This window comes from Melozone crissalis, unplaced genomic scaffold (genome assembly GCF_028551555.1).
Source record: "Melozone crissalis strain CALT ecotype California unplaced genomic scaffold, PUWL_Pcris_2 ptg000068l_1, whole genome shotgun sequence".
NCBI classification, from domain to species: domain Eukaryota; kingdom Metazoa; phylum Chordata; class Aves; order Passeriformes; family Passerellidae; genus Melozone; species Melozone crissalis.
Genome location: NW_026535846.1, coordinates 10,842,549 through 10,860,784, shown reverse-complemented (window position 1 = coordinate 10,860,784; position 18,236 = coordinate 10,842,549).

The window sequence follows — 18,236 nt, the reverse complement described above, 5'->3', positions numbered from 1 at the left end:
AGGGAGGGATGAGACTGCTCCAGTCAGCCTGGCCATACACCTCCCTTCAGCCCTGCAGCACACTGGGATGTTTCTGATGCCTCCTCCTGCCCAAAGTGTTTTTGAAGTGTTTGGTGCTTCCCAAAGCCACCTGCAGGGACTGAGCACAGCTCAGCTCAACACTGACTTACAGATGGTTTTCCCTTGGGACTGGATTCATGTTTGAATTTCACTAAAAGCAGGCAGTGGCTGGATAAATGTCTGAATTTCACTAAAAGCAGGCAGTGGCTGGATTAATGTCTGAATTTCACTAAAAGCAGGCAGTTCTGCACAGCCCTTTGTGGGACCAATGATCCCTTTGTGGGAATCACTGCCTCAAGCCAGTCTGGTCATCTCTGAGATGTTGAGTCCCCAGGGTCGTGGCTTTTCATGCCCTATCATTGCTGCATGCCACATTCACCACAAAAAGCAGCTGGGTTTGCAGAGTTCAGCCCCCCCACAGAACACAGGCTCAGCTAAAGCTGCAGCTTTTTCTGCAGGCCACCTTCCCCAGACAGACTGACAGACAGCAGCTGCTCAGCTCCATGCAGTAGGACCCTACTAAACTTTTACTCCTTCTTTCTGCCACGCTATTGCAGCAGTCCAGGTTTCCTTCCCAGACCCAAATGAGCTGGGCACATGCCAGTGCAGCAGCAGGTGAGTGTCTCACCTGCAGGACTCCTTTGGTTTTGCTCAGGAGGTGAAACATCAGAACCACCCCATTGTGCTGCCTGACCAAGGCTCACCAGAGCCTTTGAGAGCAGCCAGGGCCATTTGTGTTTGCAGCCATTCAAGCACAGGGGGAAAGTCTATTGCAAGGGTGTTTAGGAGTCCATTTAGAGCACAGGGGAGAGGGGACACCCAGGGTGGTGGCAGCAAGGGGACAGAAACGCAGACCTGCTGGTACACACGACCAATGTAGAAGCCACTCTGCTGGCCTGGGGAAGACTGGGCTGCCTGCACAGCATGATCCCAAGCTGCACCACCTCCCAGAGCTGCATTTTCTCCTGGGAGCATATTTGAGCTTATTTAGCATCAAAAGTAAAAAATAATAGAGAAAACCATCAAGAAATGCAAGACAAAATTAGCTAGGATAAAACCTGTGTGATGGGTGGCATTATAAATGCCTAGGAATAATCACAGCCCACCCAAGATTATTTTCAAAGGAAAGTAGCTCAGCTTTGATGCCTTTGGACTCCAAGGACTTTGGCTTTTTGCTTAAACTCCTTGCATTGTGTTTCATGTTTTCTCAGGGGAAAACACAGGCATCAGAAAAACACCCTTAAGTAGGCTGCAGCTGAAGAAATGGCTTCATTTCTTGTGAAGAGATAAGAAGTGCTTTGCTTTTCAAGAGGTTGAAGTAAACAAAAATCAGCAATCAAGGGAATCAAAGTGCCCAAAGAGTCTTTGCTCACTGCTTCTCAGTGCTGAACAAGTTTTATTAAAACAAAAAATCCAAACCAAGCCACAACCCCAGAATCAAAACAGATGTTCAGGCACTCACACTTCCCTGCCTGGCTACAAGAGGAAGAAGTGACATAGCAAGAAGAGATGCTGAAGTGTACTTTCCTCCAGGGAAACAAAAATAAAAGCTCTGTGAGAGACACATTCAAGACCTGCACCCTTTGCAGCACAGCAGGGGCATTGCTTGTCCCATGTGATGATGCACCAGGAGCCCCAGGGCTTTGCCTCCTGCTCTGAGGGCTGATGTTTGCCTCCCTCCCCATGCAGCCCTGCTCCCTCTGCCTCCTGCAGCACCCCTGGCAGCAGAGACATTGCTCAGCCCTCTGCCTTCCTCTCCAGGTGGTGGTGATGGAGTCCTGCCCCAGCCTTCCAGCATCATTGTGCTCTCCCAGACCCTCTGATCACCCCCACAGCCCAGCCAGGGCATGGCACAGCCAGCAGGGCCACAGGTGCCACCCTGCCTTGGAAGGCCCCATGGAACACTTGGACAATTCCCTGCAGCCCTCCCAGAACTACTGGAATTGGGTTGGGGGGCCATGCATGTGAGGGGACAGGGTGGTGGCACTCCAGGGCTGAGTGGCAGCACTCAAACACCCAGGCAAGGAGCAGATGGCGTCTCAGAAAGCTCCTCATGCACCTGGCCAGGAGCCAGAGGCACACACTGGCCACCACACCAACTTAGCAGCAGCAGCCACCCCAGCAACCAGCCTGCAGACAAGTTCTGATTAATCCAAGAGCCTCAGACAGGGAGGAACCCCATCCACAGAGCCCAGGGCAGGGAAATGCTGTTTGCTGGGCAGGGCTGGGGTGCTGACAGCAGCACAGCCCCAGGAGCAGCAGGGCAGAGCAGGAGGAGGAGGCATCCCAGAGCCTGCTTGTCCCTTCTGCTGCTGGCACACATGGAACTCTGCCTGCTGGAGTCCAGCATTCCTGTTTTAGCTTGGGATTTTCCTTAGGCTGGCCTTGTTCTTGTTTCCCTCATGAAAACACAGCTCCAAGGTTTGTCCCACATCCCCACAGTTCTTCCACATCCCAAACAACTTCATTATCCCCCATGCAGCCCTCGGCCACTGCTGCAGACTGAGTCACTGTGCCCAGCTGCTCCTGGAAGGCAGCACAGGGGTACAAACCCTCACTGCTGGAGCAGAAAGGCTGCTCAACAGGACAAGCCCAACCTCATTGCCCACCACAGGATCTACCTCCCCATCTTCAGACAATGTGGATTTCCGGTTTCTGCAATAGTCAGATGGACTTGGATGCTTTTTATGATCAAATATATGTGTCAAGCAGGGCCCTTCTAGATAAAGTGGTTTCAATGAAAATATCTTTTTTGAGTCCTGTAAATGATGACATTTTTTGAAACAGGAAAGTTGTTAGCAAGCCCTTGCCAATCAGCATTTAATGAACCAGAATATGAGAAAACTGCTACCATAATTATCTGCCATGGTAATTTAACATTTTCTTTTATTAAGTGAATGAAAAATAAAGTGATCACAATTATCTGAGATTCCTAGTGAAGCCTCCCAGTCCATTTGACTGTGTGACACTATAGTGGTTCCTCCAACTGCACAGATGTAAGGTGAGGCCACCCTGGGGTGCAGCACCATGTGCAATGTATACATGCAAAAACAAAAGAGAGGCAGTTTTACCTACCACAGGATGAGGATGCAGCTACTTCATAGGCAAGGACCAGATCTTGTCATCACCAACATCAGTGAGCCCCAGTGAAGTGCCATCAGGCCAAACCTGGTGTCAGCCAGAAGAAAAGGAGCAGTTCATGAGTTACAGGTGCTCAATGCCAGTCCCTGGGTGGCTCAGAAACACTGGAACGCCCCCCAAAACCCCAGAGGAACAAGGACATCCCCTTCCAGCATCCTGCCACTCTGCTAAGCTGGGAAAGGGTCAGTGAAGGGCATCTCCTGCTGGAGTGTGGTGCCTGTGATGTGACACAAATGAGAGGTGACCCTGCCGCTGCCTCCACCATGGCCACCAAGGCTGTGCTGCTGCAGCCAGGAGGGCACTGGAGCACTCCAGACTCCTGCTCTGCAGTGAACCCAGTGACAGGACACTGCCTGACAGGCAGGGGAGGAGACACCCAGCACATTGGAGCTGTTAGCAAGGGCCAGGGACAACAAACAGTGTCGTGCTAGGAAATTAAATTGAAACGCAGTAGAACTCTCACACGGGAAAATATGCAGATCATCCTGAACTTTGTCACTTTGCTGAATTCCAGCACATTTGGTGACAGGGATTGCTTTTCAACTGGAAAGTAACAGATTTTCTTCTCTCTGATCATGCTGAAATCTGGACATAAAAAGCAGTTTTCTCAGGAAGTGACAGCAGAAATACAATAGAACTTCTAGAGGATGTTGCTTCCTTTCATCCAAAGGGATATCGGTTTTAAGGAGAATTGAAGTTTTAATCAAAGATCTTTCTCATGTTTGTCAAAAGCAGGGGAAAATGACAACTGCTTGTTGGCTGCTGGCTCGTGCTGAGCCAACCCTTTGAATATTATTCCAGTTGATTAAATTTGCATTGCTAATAGGGGAGAAGCCATATGCCTTGCACACCTGTAGAATACAGCTCTGGGTTTTGAAAGGTTGTTAATGCACCATTGTGTTGTGGGGTGGGAGGATGTGATCAGAGCAGGGTGGGGAGCTGCTGGGGGTGCACAGGGTCCCCTGCCACTGCTCCCCTCCATGCTGAGCCTGTGCTCCCTGCACAGCTCACCCAGGGCTGGTACACAAGGTTAGCCCCAGGGGAGGGGAGAAACCTGCCTCTTCCTAAGCAAAAACCCTTCAGATTTAGCAGGGAATTATCTATCGGGGCAGCATGAAATCTCACTTAGAAAAGAAAAAAAAAGAGCATGAAAGAGATTTAAATCTTACAGAGTGGCTTATAAAGATAGTGGAATTGGTGTTCTCTGTATGCCTTCAGCTGAATTTTAAATGTCTTGGGTAAAACTGAAAGGTTTCTTTTTCCTGTTGTCCAGTTAAGAAATCTGTCATCACTAGAGATTGCTGAAATTATTGCTTTCTCCTTCAGGTCATATTAAAAAAATTAAACAGACTACTCCTACTCCCCCTTAAGACTTTGTAGAGGGATTTTATCCTGATTAAAGCATTAAAAATTAATGCCACTCAGAACAAGTCCCTTTGGATTCTGCAGACTGCAGCTACTGCCTGTCTCCTCCAGGTATTTCAGCTGACATTATCTGTAATTAACACTACGTGTCTTAGCCAGTGGCTTTTTGACAGAGAATGTTCAGCAGTGTAAATGGGAGCCAGCTCTGCCTGCTGTGAGAACCTGCCTCAAACGCCAGACAGATCCAGTCTTGTCCTCTGCCTGGCATGCAGCAGTGAAACAAACACCACATTGAGACAATTTAGTGTGCATTTAACTCTCCAGGCTGAGGATCCTGGCAGGAATCACTTCCCAGCCCTCACCCCCACCCCTGCCACACTCAGGCTCTGACACCATTTTGCTTTTTCCATTTAAAAGCTCTGTGTGGGGAGAGGACAATGCATTCAGGCAACTCAGCTGAGCTCACTCTGGGCTTGATGCAGGTGGGAAAGTGTTTGGAGTCAGGATGAAAAATGACTGCCAGGAACTCCCATCACCACCAAAAGAGCCCTGTGCAAGCATCACTGTCACCAGTTACCAACCCCATTAACCCAGCCTCAGTATCTGGGAATCACAAGTCTCACTCTCCTCTGAATTTCCAAAACTTTATTGACTAATTGAGAGTCCTTGAAGGACGGTGAGAGAGAAGTTCTGCACAGCAGTGGTGCAGAGAGTGTGATAAAGGGATAGAAACATGGGCTGGTATTTGTCAGAAACTTTTGTTTGGATTCATTAGCAATTTGCCCTTTTTAATTGCAAATCATTTAAATTTGATAAAACTTGTTGTCAGTTTCCCAGAAACGTCTGGAGTGATAATGGCCATTTTAAAAATATTCTTCAGAAGAACTTTCATTTAAATTTTTCATATTATGAGATGTTTTTAAGACCAGCAACTCCTTTTTTTTTTTTTTAAGTTTTCAAACAAAAAATATCTGGTATAACAGATAGAATGAAGGAGGCAGTGGTGGCATGAAATTACTTCAAAAATTTCATGTTCTTGACCTTACACAAGGCAGAAATGTCAAACCCTGAGAACTGGGTTTGACAAGAAATCAAACCACCCACAGGAACCTGTGCTGATGCCTTAATGACCATGCAGGGCTCGCTGTAACATCAGCCATGGCCAGGATGCTGCTGTTGAAAATCTGCTTTACCCAAAGTTCCAGTGACTGCACTCCAGCACAAACAGGGTGCCCTCTCTGTGACAGCCCCCCCAGCAGCCAGCAGGGCTCTGGAGCCTGGCATGGATGCACAAACTGTTCCTGCTGCCTTTCCAGAGCTGTGAAAGGGCCCCTGTGGCTGGACAAGGCTGGCTCCAGCAAGGGCAGCTCTGCTCAGCTCTGAGAAGGGCACAGAGCACAGATTCCTGTGGCAGGCTTTCTCTAAGCTTCCAGTGCTCACTCCTTCCCAGACAAGAGAACAACAACCAAGGAAAGCAACAACTGCCACATAATTGCAATATTCTGAAAATAATCCCCTCCCTTTGATAAAGGAGCATGTTACTAACAAACATACAGGGGGAAGATTGAAATTAAGCTGCAAGGTAATGAAAAATGTGCAAGGACTCGAAATAATTCCCAGCAGAAGAACCCAGCTCTGCCAGGCTCAGCAGTGCCATCCCACAGCTCACTGAAAACACCCTCGGTGCAGACAGAGCCTGGCCAGGGATGGAGCAGGGATGGAGCAGGAGCCATGGGAACAGGAGACGTCACAGCCCTGTCCAGGGTGAGCTGATGGGGAATGAGCTGAACCACGGGCACAGCCAGCCTTAGGAGACAGCCAACAAGGCACAAACACATCCTTGCAGAACAAAGCCAGCCCTCCCCAGCCACGCTGTGTGCTCAGCCCAAGGACGTGGTGTGTCAGCACACAGAGCTCCACTCTCCAGCCTGCAAAGGGCCCTGAATGCTCTGCTGAAATTTAATTTATAGACAAGAAACCCAAAGTTTCTTCAAAGAGCATATCAATAAATTAGCATCACATTTTGCTGCCTTGTCAAGGATTAGCGGTTTTAATCCATTTCAAGTATGAATTGGGAATTAGAAAATAGTGCTGAGATATTAATAACAAGTAGTTCAGTGTGTGCCCTTAATTCCCCTAAATTTAAAAGGGCTGGCAGGAATTTTAATGCAGTGGGGATAGAGCTGAACAGATAGAATAAAAATGTCTTAATAGCACAACATACCGAGAGTTTGAGGCTAAAGCTCTGTTTTTCTATTGCTTTCTTCACCAGGTATTTTCTGGCTGTCTGAGGTCTTCTGCTAAATCCTCCTGTCACTGATGGTTGCTGTCTCCAGCCATTCACCTCCTCTTTCCACCAGCAGCTGGGAAGGCAACTGAAGATGAGCTTGAAGAAGCAGAAGTTGCCTATTAGAGCCTGTAGCTGGGAATAATGTCAGAGTCAGGCCATGCTCACACCCTCCCATCGTCTCTGGACACAGTACCTGCTCACCCTGGAGCCTCCAGCCAAAGTGCTGCCCTTCCAAAAGCAGAACAGAGGGGGATAAAGAAGGTAAGATACACCAAAGGGATTTTTAACTGTTTGTCAGCACCTCAGGGATAAAATTTACATACCCCAAGGTGTTTGGAGAAAGCCTCCTCTCCAGCACAGCCCCATAAATCATCAATTTAATGGGTGTTAATGGGCTGGTGCCTTCAAAGGGTTGCAGTCAGCACAGATGTTTCTTCTTTGACAAACCACTTTGATCATTTATGCTACTAGTAATTTTTAATTCAGAAAATGTCATATTAATTGTTTGAAATGTGCTGTACAGCAGGCCATGGTATTGCTGATTGCCTCCCCTAAACTCCTGCAAAACAAATAGCAAAAGTTTGGTCCAGGCACGTAAGAAGTAAATGCAATTAATATAAATTGAGCTGTAAGCTAAGGTTCTGTTTCTCCTCCCAGATAACAGCAGATGCCGTTAGGATAAGTTGTGCAAAGAAGTTGAGACAAGACTGTGATATTTTGGTTATAAATCACAGTGTCTTGACATAATCTCACTTAAAAAATGCCTCTCACTTGCATGGCCCTTGCCACTACACAGGAAAAGAGAGGTGCTCCAAAACCAAGAAGAGATTGCAGAACTGAAGTGAAGAGAGCAGAGACCATGCTCACCAATAGTTACATTCCAGTAGCAGAAAACAGTCCTGAGGCAGAATGACAGCAGTAGAAATCTCATGTCACACAGTCACTGTACATCACATCTCTAATCTCGTCTGTCCAAGGTTTTCCAACAGCTCAGTGCATTTTCCCCTGCAGAAGAACTGCTGTATCTGGAGCATAACAAGCAGGGTGACAAAAGCCCCAAAGCTAAACCCAACAGCTGTGGATCAGCCAAACCACTGGCACTGGTGACACATCCATGCAGAGGGGACAGATGTCCTGCCAGGTGCCCCATCAGCAGCACTGAATGCTGGTCAGGAGATGAGGTCCCACCATGGCATGAGCAGCACTGCTGACTGGTTCCAAATGGTTTGCACTTACTGAACTGTTCCTAAATAAAATTTTCCTGATAACATGAGAAATTTTTTTTTTCTGATAAAATTTAAGCTATTTAGTAGTATTTCCTATCAACCACTCCATAACTTTTGCTAGGATCTCCTAAGCTAAGGTGAAGGAAATCACAAAAACACTAAGAAACAGAAAGAAAATGGCTAAGATGGTATTTGTCCTAAGTTTGACCTTATTTTGGAACAGGCCATAACAAAATGAAAGTAAATCTTTCAAAACAGAGGTACAGGTTTAAATTGTTCCTAATTAAAAAATAGCTGTAAACAATCTAAGGGAGGAGGTGCATCCCACCTCCTCCCTTCATTTGAAACAGACCAAATCAGCTTTCTGCACTTCCAGGTTGTTGACAGTATTCCAGAAGTAATCATGTTGCTGTCTAGCCAGGGAAGATTGATGCCTATCTGTGCTGACATACCTGCTGATGCCTCTCCTCCTCAGGTTTCCATGATTATGGTTTGACAGTCAATTTAAAAGTTCTCTCTTCCCTGACAAACTGTTGGGCTCCACTTCCTCCTGCCCCTTCCCTGCTGATAAAACACCTTCACATTGTCCCCTTGACCACTGGGGTTTTATGAGCTCCCTCTCTCAGCAGCCTGTTTTGGGAGGAGCTTTCTGGAGAAGCTTTGTGGGTGCTGTGGTGCTCCTCATGGCACAGAAGGGTTTTCCCCAAGCTTTTGTGGTGCTCCCAATGGTACAGAAGGGTTTTCTCCAAGCTCCTCTGAGCCATGGAGCAGCACCACAGCACCCACAGCTGGGCACTGCTCACACCTCCTGCCAAGGTGACACAGGGACACGAGTGCCACAGCTGCTCTCACTCGCACAGGAGGCTCAGCCATGCACAAAGTCGCTGTTTCCCTGCTGCCCCTGCCAGAGGAGGATGGAGGGGTCTGTCCCCAGAGCCCTGTCCTTCCTGTCCCTGCATGGCAGAGCTCATGGCCACCTCAGCAGGAGCCAAGACAGCAAACCTGGAGCAGGGGAGATGCCAGAGCTGCACATTGCCAGCTTCATTCTTCTACCTGTAGATGGCATGGATATACCTTGCTATCTCCTGCAGCTCTGCGCTCCTGCTCACGTGCTTGGCAGGCAGCGTTCTGGAGATCAGCACTTTTCAACATGCAGTACTATCTAGTGGGTGAAATTACCTCCCACTGACGATCCAGGACACCTAAATAAAGTGTCTGTGTGGAACACCAATGCTTTTAAGGGCAGGGAAGGTATTACTCAAGTGAGAAACAGCTGTAAGGACTTTAGTGCAGTGACATCTTTATGCAGTGATCTCCCACGGCACATGGAGTTGTCTGCAGAGTGAAAAACAAAACCTGACACACTTCCAAAGAAGCAAACAACCACAGCAAGCCATCTGAGCAGAATCCAAGCTACACAAAGTGTAGGACAGTGTGCCTGTGAACATCACCCACCAAGACATCCCTCAGCAAATACTACTGCTGAGACAAGCTGTAGGAGGCTGCCTCAGCAGGAGCTGCCTAGCTGGCTGAATTTGCTACTGTGCCTGTGGAGCTTTGGGCTGCTGCTGCAGAAAGGATTTCAGTCCCTCAAGGGTCACAGCAGTGCTCAGTAAGAATGACAGGGAAAAGTCAAAACATCCCAGCAAGTGTGACTGCCAGGAGAAGGAAGCACCTTTGCATTTCTGTAACTCTCACCCTCCCCCTCCCTAATTTAACCAGTTCAGCACCTTTGTAAATCAAACCCACGGCATCTCCCTTTAGGCACTCCTGAAAAGTTTATTCTTAACTAAAAAACGCTCAGATTTATTTTTTTCCCCCAAAATGTTTTGACGTTTTTGGCATTTGATTAAAACAAGGGATTTACTCCCTGCAGAAAGCAAATCTCAAACAGAATTTAAAACCTTCAGCTGAGAACGCCCACAAAAGTGATTCAGTGTCTGCAGGGAGCTGGGGGTTATCTGTACAAACCTGCTTGCTGCAATGCCCGTCCTCTGCAGAAAAACAATAATGATAATTATTTGGGGCATTTTAGCTGCAGTGCTCAGAAGCCATTCCTGCAAAGGCTTCTCTCTCACATGGTGCCATCAGCACCTACTTGCAATGCACCACTGTGAGTGTGTGGGCAGGACTGTGGAGAAGTGAAGGCAGAGTCATTTGTGTGTGCAGCTACCTAGGACACTGCTTAAAAGACACAACAGAAACCCTGCACATAACTTAGTACTTCTCACAGGCATTTCATTAAAACTCCAACATTTTCTCCTGTACTAAGAGCACCAAGGAGGTTCAGATCCTCCCAGCTGCTGACTTGGACAAGTAACCTGCCCTTACAGCAACAGCTGTCTGCTGAGAGTGTATCCTCATTTTACCTCCCTCATACCTGAGCCTAGCTCTGCCAGCCATTGTTGGGCATATAAATCACACACCCTTTTGGAAATGAAAAAGCATTTGGAATCTGGACTGACTTCACACTCTGGACATGCCAAAAGTTAGGAGAATTAAGTTGGCATAAGAAATAATAAGCATTAAATCATGCCTGCATTAGGGACAAGGGTTCACTCTGAAAGAACTACTGCTCTGTTATTTTATTTTCTCATTCTTTTTAGAGTTGAGGAAGGGAGGGATGAAAGATTTTTAGAAAAATTACATTGAGGACAATATTTTAATTGCAGCTTTCAAATTTTGAGCTTTGAAAACACACCCATATTCTTCAATGGGTGTGAGAAGACCCATTTCTCAGCATTGAGAAATGCTGACCTTCATTCTTAAGTGACTAAGATATCTTGTTCACATTCATAAAAATCCTGATTCACTCTGTAGCGTGAGCCACAATGGACTGTGTTTATCCTTTAAAAAGATCAAATGAAGCAACTGGCAATGCAATTAACTTTCTGTTAATGCATAAGAAAATATAGAGGCAACTTCCCTGAGTGTGCAGTGATACCACATGTATTCACTACCCTGCACTGAAATTCAACCTTGTTTAAAATAGAAAGCCACATGGAGAAATGGGAGTGGAGCACAACACCCTGTTACAGACCTGTCAAATATTCAGGGTGGTTTTTACAGCCAAAATGTTTCAGTTCACATCAGAATACTAAAGGACAGTGCCAGAAGCAAAGTTTCATCTTTTGTACTTAGACTTCGTATCGATTTAATCAAGATAAATTAGCATTGCCTGACAATTTACTACATCTGAGGGTTCTATAAACACCTCTAGATTGTGTTGTGCTATGCAAATTATTAAATGAAGATAGAAATGAAGGCAAACCTTTCCAAGTTCTAAGTACTGAAAAGAATATTTGTATTTTGGTGCTTGATTTCTCAACTTTTATTATCAAAATAACCCTCCCCTCCTTATTTATAAATCACACTAATTTTCCATTCCTGTCCTTCCTAGAGATAGGTAATTGCACAATCTGTGCTCTGCATTCATTTAGCTGAGAACATATTCACTGAGGGAACTGGCAGAGGGAGTGCCTAAGCCACTGTCCCTCATATTGGAGAGGCTGTGGCACTAGACTGAAGCTCCCACTCATTATAAAAGGAGGAACACAACCCTGATTTTTAAAAAGGTGAAAAAAAAAAGACACAGGGAACTACAGGAACAGTCAGTGCCACCTTGGTGTGCCTCAAGATCATGGAGCAGGTGCTCCTTTCTGTGCCAAGGCACATGGAAAATAAGGAGGTGGTTGGTGACAGCCAACACAGCATCACCAATGGCAAATCATGCCTGACAGATTGCGGCCTTCCAGGATGGGGTTACAGCACTGGTGCACAAAGGAAGAGCAGCTGGCATCTACCTGGACTTGTGCAAAGTGTTTGACACTGTGCTGCACAGCATCCTGGTTTCTAAATTGGAGAAACATGGATTTGCTGGGTGCGACTGGTCTGCTGGAAGGTGTCCCTGTCCATGGCAAGGAGTGTGGGACTGTATGATTAAGGTCCCTTTGAACCCAAGCCATTCTGTGGTTCTGTGGTTATTTATGCCAAGTGTTCATTTGGGTCCACTGCAACCAGAAACAAGGTGCCTTCTGTCCTCCAGCCCCATCCCAAAGCCGACGTTTTAAACACGTTTGGTCAAGTTGTCCTATCATTCCCATAACAGAACTGCAAAAATACAGAGTTTTTTGATAAATGAGCTGTTTTTAGTAAGGTACAGAGAGTCCTTTGAGTTCAGGCATTCCCCATTGCTGCACATTCTCTACCCTCAATGCAGTTATACCAAAACAACACAAACTGTTGTGCTAAGGGCACAGAAGGTCTTGAGTGCTTGGGGTGAGCCAAGCCATCAGTCATTTGCCTCTTAGTCACACTCAGTTATTTGGTTGTTTACAGCTGTATACACAGAGCTAGCCTGAAACTCCTGAGGAGCTGAATAGGATGGGCAAGGCTGATATTTCTGTTAGCAGGGCTTGCACAAGGGGGACAGCTCACTCCTGACCTCTTCACACCTAGCCATAGCCAAAGGGATGCCAGCATCTCAGCCTAAATAAATCTGTGGGCAGCCAGGGACAGGCATTGTCTCCTCAACTACCACGCATGAGTCAAAGTCTTCCCTAAAAGTAATGATCTAAAAAATCTCCTACACTCAGCTTCAGGCTGCTGTGAAGAAATAACATTAATCCATGGAAAATAAGTGTCAAACTTGGAACACAAGAATCCTTATAAAGTTGATAAGCTAGAGTTGCAAGAAAAATAGAAGCTTAAAAAAACCGCCTTGAGAAAGTTGACATTGGCATTGATCACCAATGCCCCAAATCAAGAGAGAGCTGTGAAGTCCATGAGCCTCTGAAGAGCTCTCTTTGCACAAGGGTCTGTAAAATAGGGCTTTGCAAACAGCACTTTTTACTGCACCTGATCATTCCTGGGTCCCACAGCAGAAAAATGCAGCTGGAGAGAGAAACCATCAGGCAACAGTTTCTGTTCCATTTCCCTGACACCCACAGCATCATTCAGTGCTGACTTCTGACAAATGGAATGCCATGGGTGTTCCAGAGGACTGGAAGAAAATAGATGGCCAGAATTAGCAGATGGACATGAAACCATACTCTTGCATGAACCCAAGCAAAAACACAGGCTAATGTGCCACATAAACACAAAAGAATGAAGATTATAACATAACAGAATGTCCCATCAAGATAACTGTGCTGTGAAAGTCTTAGCTCTGGCTGATAGAGATGACCCTGCTGGTTCGACATGCTTCTGTAAGGTTTTTTACTCAAGTGGCTGACTCTAAGCCTGCTGGTGTTGCAGGAAAATATGGTCTAAAGTCAGCCCTATGGATACACCAATGTAGATCAAAGTTAATTGAAAGACCATTAACTGATGAACCCCAACCAGCAGTTGTAACATTATAAACCCACTCTCACTGCAAGGGGAGCTCAGACAAGTCACTCTTGATTTCCCAGCAATGAGGAGATTCACAGACACCAACAGCTGCAGGTAGCTGGAGCCTCATTAGGTCTGTGAACCCCTGGCCAAAGAATCATATTGGAGCTGAATTTAAGATAACATGTTTACAAAGCTGGTACTTGATCCAATCCTTCTGCAGAAAAAGGACATTCATCTGTTCTTCTGCAGAAAAAGGACATTCATCTGTCCCTCCCAGCTGTGTTGCCAGTGGAGGAACTTCTGTAGAGTTACTGGCTGGCTTCTCTTCCTAGAGATGTGCTGGATGAAGGGCTGAGCGGGTTCTCTCCTTGTCCAGCCCACTTTTTATCTCCTTTCCTTCTACCTGAAGATACAAAGGCACACTGGGACCAGTCCCCCTTCTAATTGGTCATAATATGGCCCTTTATGAATTTCCTGTGTTCTCGCAGTCAAACTGTGCTGTAATCCTGCAAACTCTTTCAGCACAAACTCAGTGCACAGACTCTCCTCTACCTTCACCTAACCAACATTATTGTCATCTGGGTGGTTGTTCCATGTCTGGATCACTAACACTGACTTCCTTCCAGCTTGCAAAATATGATCTTGCCCTGCATACTTCTGCAGAATAGGATCTGACAGGGGTTGTTAACTTCTATACATATTCCTACTACAGTCTCATTCCCAGGTTTATAAACTACGGGGAAAAAAAGGTTAAAAATTTCCCAGTCATACCCAAATGTCTGACCTGCAACTTTCACAGTAATCCACTAGGATTGTATTTGCTATTCATGTGAGTCTTAACACAGCAGGAATAACAAAGTTGTCCTAATCGACCCTGCTCCTTCTCATTTGCAGAAGTGCTGATGGACAGAACTGAACATGCCTGAGACCCCCAGACCTGCATGGCACACCATCCCTTCAGCTGCCAGAAAAAAACCACATTAGTGATGTATTCATCCAGCAGAAGTTGTGACAATCAGCACTGTCCAATCCTGGGGCACCCACACCCTGTATTCTCTGACTCCCATGTTCCAGCTAAGTGCATCTCTCCTGAAGTGATGGGTGTTCTTTCCCCCAGTACAAATGGCTGAGCAAAAATGCATGACTCGATGGTTCTCAAAGCCTGTGACCTGCTAGAAGACTCTTCTGCTACTCAGTTTAATTGGAGGGAAGTATTTGGGGTCAGTGAAGGCTCTGCTGATCTCTCACTGCTGTCCTACTCTACTCACATAAGCCTGGCCTACATCAAAGTCCCACTGGAAGCTGAGAGCAAATTCAAAGGAAGAACCAGTTTTACCAAAAGAAGAAGATGGCCAATTAAATCTAGTTAACATTTTTTAAAGTAGCAATTCTTGGCCTGGAGCAATTTTATGCCTAGCTTGGAGGCTCCTGTCCTTATCACAGCAGGACAGCACAATGGTAGTGTTTTAGAAAACACAGCAAGAAACAAAGATGAGCCATGTAAATACAATGTCCTGGACACCAACCAATGCTCCACACACACCTGTCCCTGGCACCTCCCTTATGGCAGCATTCCCCTGTCCCCACCTTCCCCAGGCAAATGACTTTTTCCAAAAAGTCCTGATGAATTTGCACCTGCAAACCTGCACTACACCTTCAAATCTGGAAGATAATATTTCCCTTATGCATAGTCCTGGTAGCAACAAAACACATTTTATTTACCCACAGCAAGCCAAGAGGCAGAATTCAGACCCACTACTGTGGAAGAAAGCAAATTCAGCACACAATTTCAATTACTTGGGTTAGACAACTGATTTCCATTACTGCTAATGGGATTTATGCATCCATTCAACTGAGCATGGTACTGAAAATCTGCTCCTCATTCTGACCCCAGACATTTCTCTTCCCCATATAGCTTGAAAAGAATAGGATAAAATGCAAATAAAATGAATGCTGTGTTAACCACTGTCTTAGCTTTGGGCCATTAGCAACGCCTCTGCCTCTCTGGAGTGCTCATTTTATTTTCAATACACATCTCTCCCACTGCAGTGATGAAGCTGTTGTCCCAGGTAGTCTGTCTGCCCTGGGTTTATGTGCTGCCTGTACTGGCAAGTTCTGGTTTCATTCCTCTTCCTAGAGGTGTGAAACTCAACTTCTCTGAGATCCTTAACATTGTGAGATATCTTCCAGAACTCAATCTTTCATTCCTGTTGAATTAACCCTGCATGGGGAATCTCTCCCCACATCTGTTTCCCACACGAAGGCACAGGTCTGGAGGAACAGTCAGCCCCAGGAAGTGCTTGGATGAAAAATCTGCTCAGTAACAGCATACTGTGCCTAATGCTCAAAAAGCACACATTCCCATTTTTTCAGCAGTAAGAAACAGTTAAAACCTGAATTGCAGCAATGAAAATGAGAATGTCAACACCTCTTTGCCTCTTGGATGATTTCCAGACTCGCTCTGTTTATTTAATAAGAAACCATGACATGGCCACCTGTTTAACCAAGTCTCTGCAAGCCTCTTGCTAACCTTTGCTTTTAATTTTTCTTAAACTGTTTATAGACACAGCAGGGCTCTGTCCTAACCAAAGTCTTGGGGCTTCCTGGTAGTTTAAATGAAAAGGTCAACATGAGGAAGGAGTGATTGTGTGCTGAAGCAGGAGGTAAAGCTTGCAGGAGCTGCATCCTGCACGGGATGAAGCATGGAGGGATGACACCAAGGAAATTCTAGAGATTTTATTCTTTTTGCTCAGTTTGGTTGTGTTTTCACACCAAGGAATCTGTGAAGCAGGTACTCTGGTAATGGAGTATAAGGGGATGTTAGGATTTATGCTTTGAACACAATGGTTACAGGTGAAATTGCATGGAATAACAGATCCCTACAAGAGTCTCCCGTGGGGATGGACTCCCACATCCCTGCTGCTGACAGGAAAATGAAAAAATGTCACCATCCCTTTTTAGTTTGACTTGTCCTTCTCAGACACAGCCTTTCCCCCCTTCCAGACAGTTTGGTCACTCCAAGAGCATTCTGATACCTTCAATCTCTTAAAGGCATTAAACTGTTTCCATTTAAATGTCACCTAAATGTCACCCAGATTAAATTTGGATTTGCGGGACACAATGTCACTCCCCACTGTAGTGAGCCCACTGTTGATGGGAGCTGTCCCCAGTGACACACATGTCAGGGAGATGGTCCTCCTGAGCTGGGACATCTCCTCAGAGTTGGCCATTCTACCATCTCCTCGTGGGATCTCCAGAGGACATGGAGAGACTTTCCCAGTGTCTTACAAATAACAAACTAGTGCAACCCAGCCTTAGTGCAACAATCATAGCAGGTCAATATTAATACAACACTTTAAGGTAGCTCAAAGTCACATCCCAGCCTGAATGAACCTGAAATACTGTAGGCAAAGTTTAACAGCTTAAATACCTGTTTAACAAGTGTGGAGAAATAAAATATTTCCTGCACACACTTGTACTTCAGGTGAAATTATATTTCCAGGGCAGCCAAAAAACCAGAAGCCATATCTTTGACATGGCATGAGAGGAGTGGTTCCTTGCCCATATCCCAAATGTAAATGGGGTCTGGGCTCCCTGGAGAACCAACTCACCAGCAAACACTGTAGGGCCCAAAGGAATTTTTGTAATAAATAAATATTTTTGTAATTAAACAAAAAGAGCTGGAAGGCTGAAGGACATGACTGAAACCAGGCTGGGGAACCTGCCTAATGTGGAGTTTGGTTTGGGAATGGCAGAGACCGGTCAGAACAAGGTGTAACAGGCAGACATCAAAAGAGAATAGACAAGCACAGCAAGTACAGGCATCAGATCGTATTTAAGGATTAGTTCCAGGGATGTAAGGACTATTGTTATTGGTTTCATGCAGGTGTTAGAGATACCTTCTGCACTCCAAAACAGATTCTGTACCAAGGGCTTTAAAAGTCTTTAGTCCTCCTCACACTCATGTCCTTTAGGTCACAGAAATCACTTTCAAGCCAGCCAGGAAAAAACACCCTGCTGTCTTCCAACAACTAAATGGGGCATACCCTAGGGTTGTCAGCAAGATTGAATGTAGCCTCTGTGCTCTGAGAGACCATAAATCCCTTTATTGGCACAGATTACCAACCTGATTGCTTGCATACAGATTAATGCAGCAGCATGAGTCCTCTGGGTGACTGCTGAGCAGGGAATGGGGAGGGGGGAATTTATTTGCTGGGAAGCTTGTGATATGGATCTATCAATCACCAAAGAAAAAACCATTTCATGTACTTAATTTCAAAAATATCTTTGTATACAGAGAACAGAGAGCTGAGAAATTTACCCAGATTAAAAGAGGGAAGGAAAGAGCTCTGTAGCTGCACACACGAAACCCCAAAGTTGTGCCAGGTGCCAGGGTCCACATGCTGTGACACCACACCTAAGGTCTCCCCTCCAGCTCTGGGATTTTCCACCCTACATCACTCCAGCAGTAAGTACCAAAAAAAGGGAGAGCATGGCTGAAAGAGGAGAGCTAACACATGAAGCAATCATTCATCTTCTTGAGAGCCCCAGCAAATTCTTTCCATTTCCATTTTTAATTCACCACTAAATAGGGCGAGCTGGAGAGAGGTTGTGAAACCTTTCTCGTGGCAGGGAGGATGAAGGGGCAGCCCCTTCACAATCTGAATTAAGGGTGATGACAATTGATGGTTTATCACCTCTATCTCCTGCTCCTTGCCCCGTCCCCGCCTTGCTGGTGTGACCAGCCACAGGTGGCACAGTGGAAGCCCCTCAGCCCAGGGAGGGGTGGCACAGACATTTTCTGAACAATCCTTTTGCTA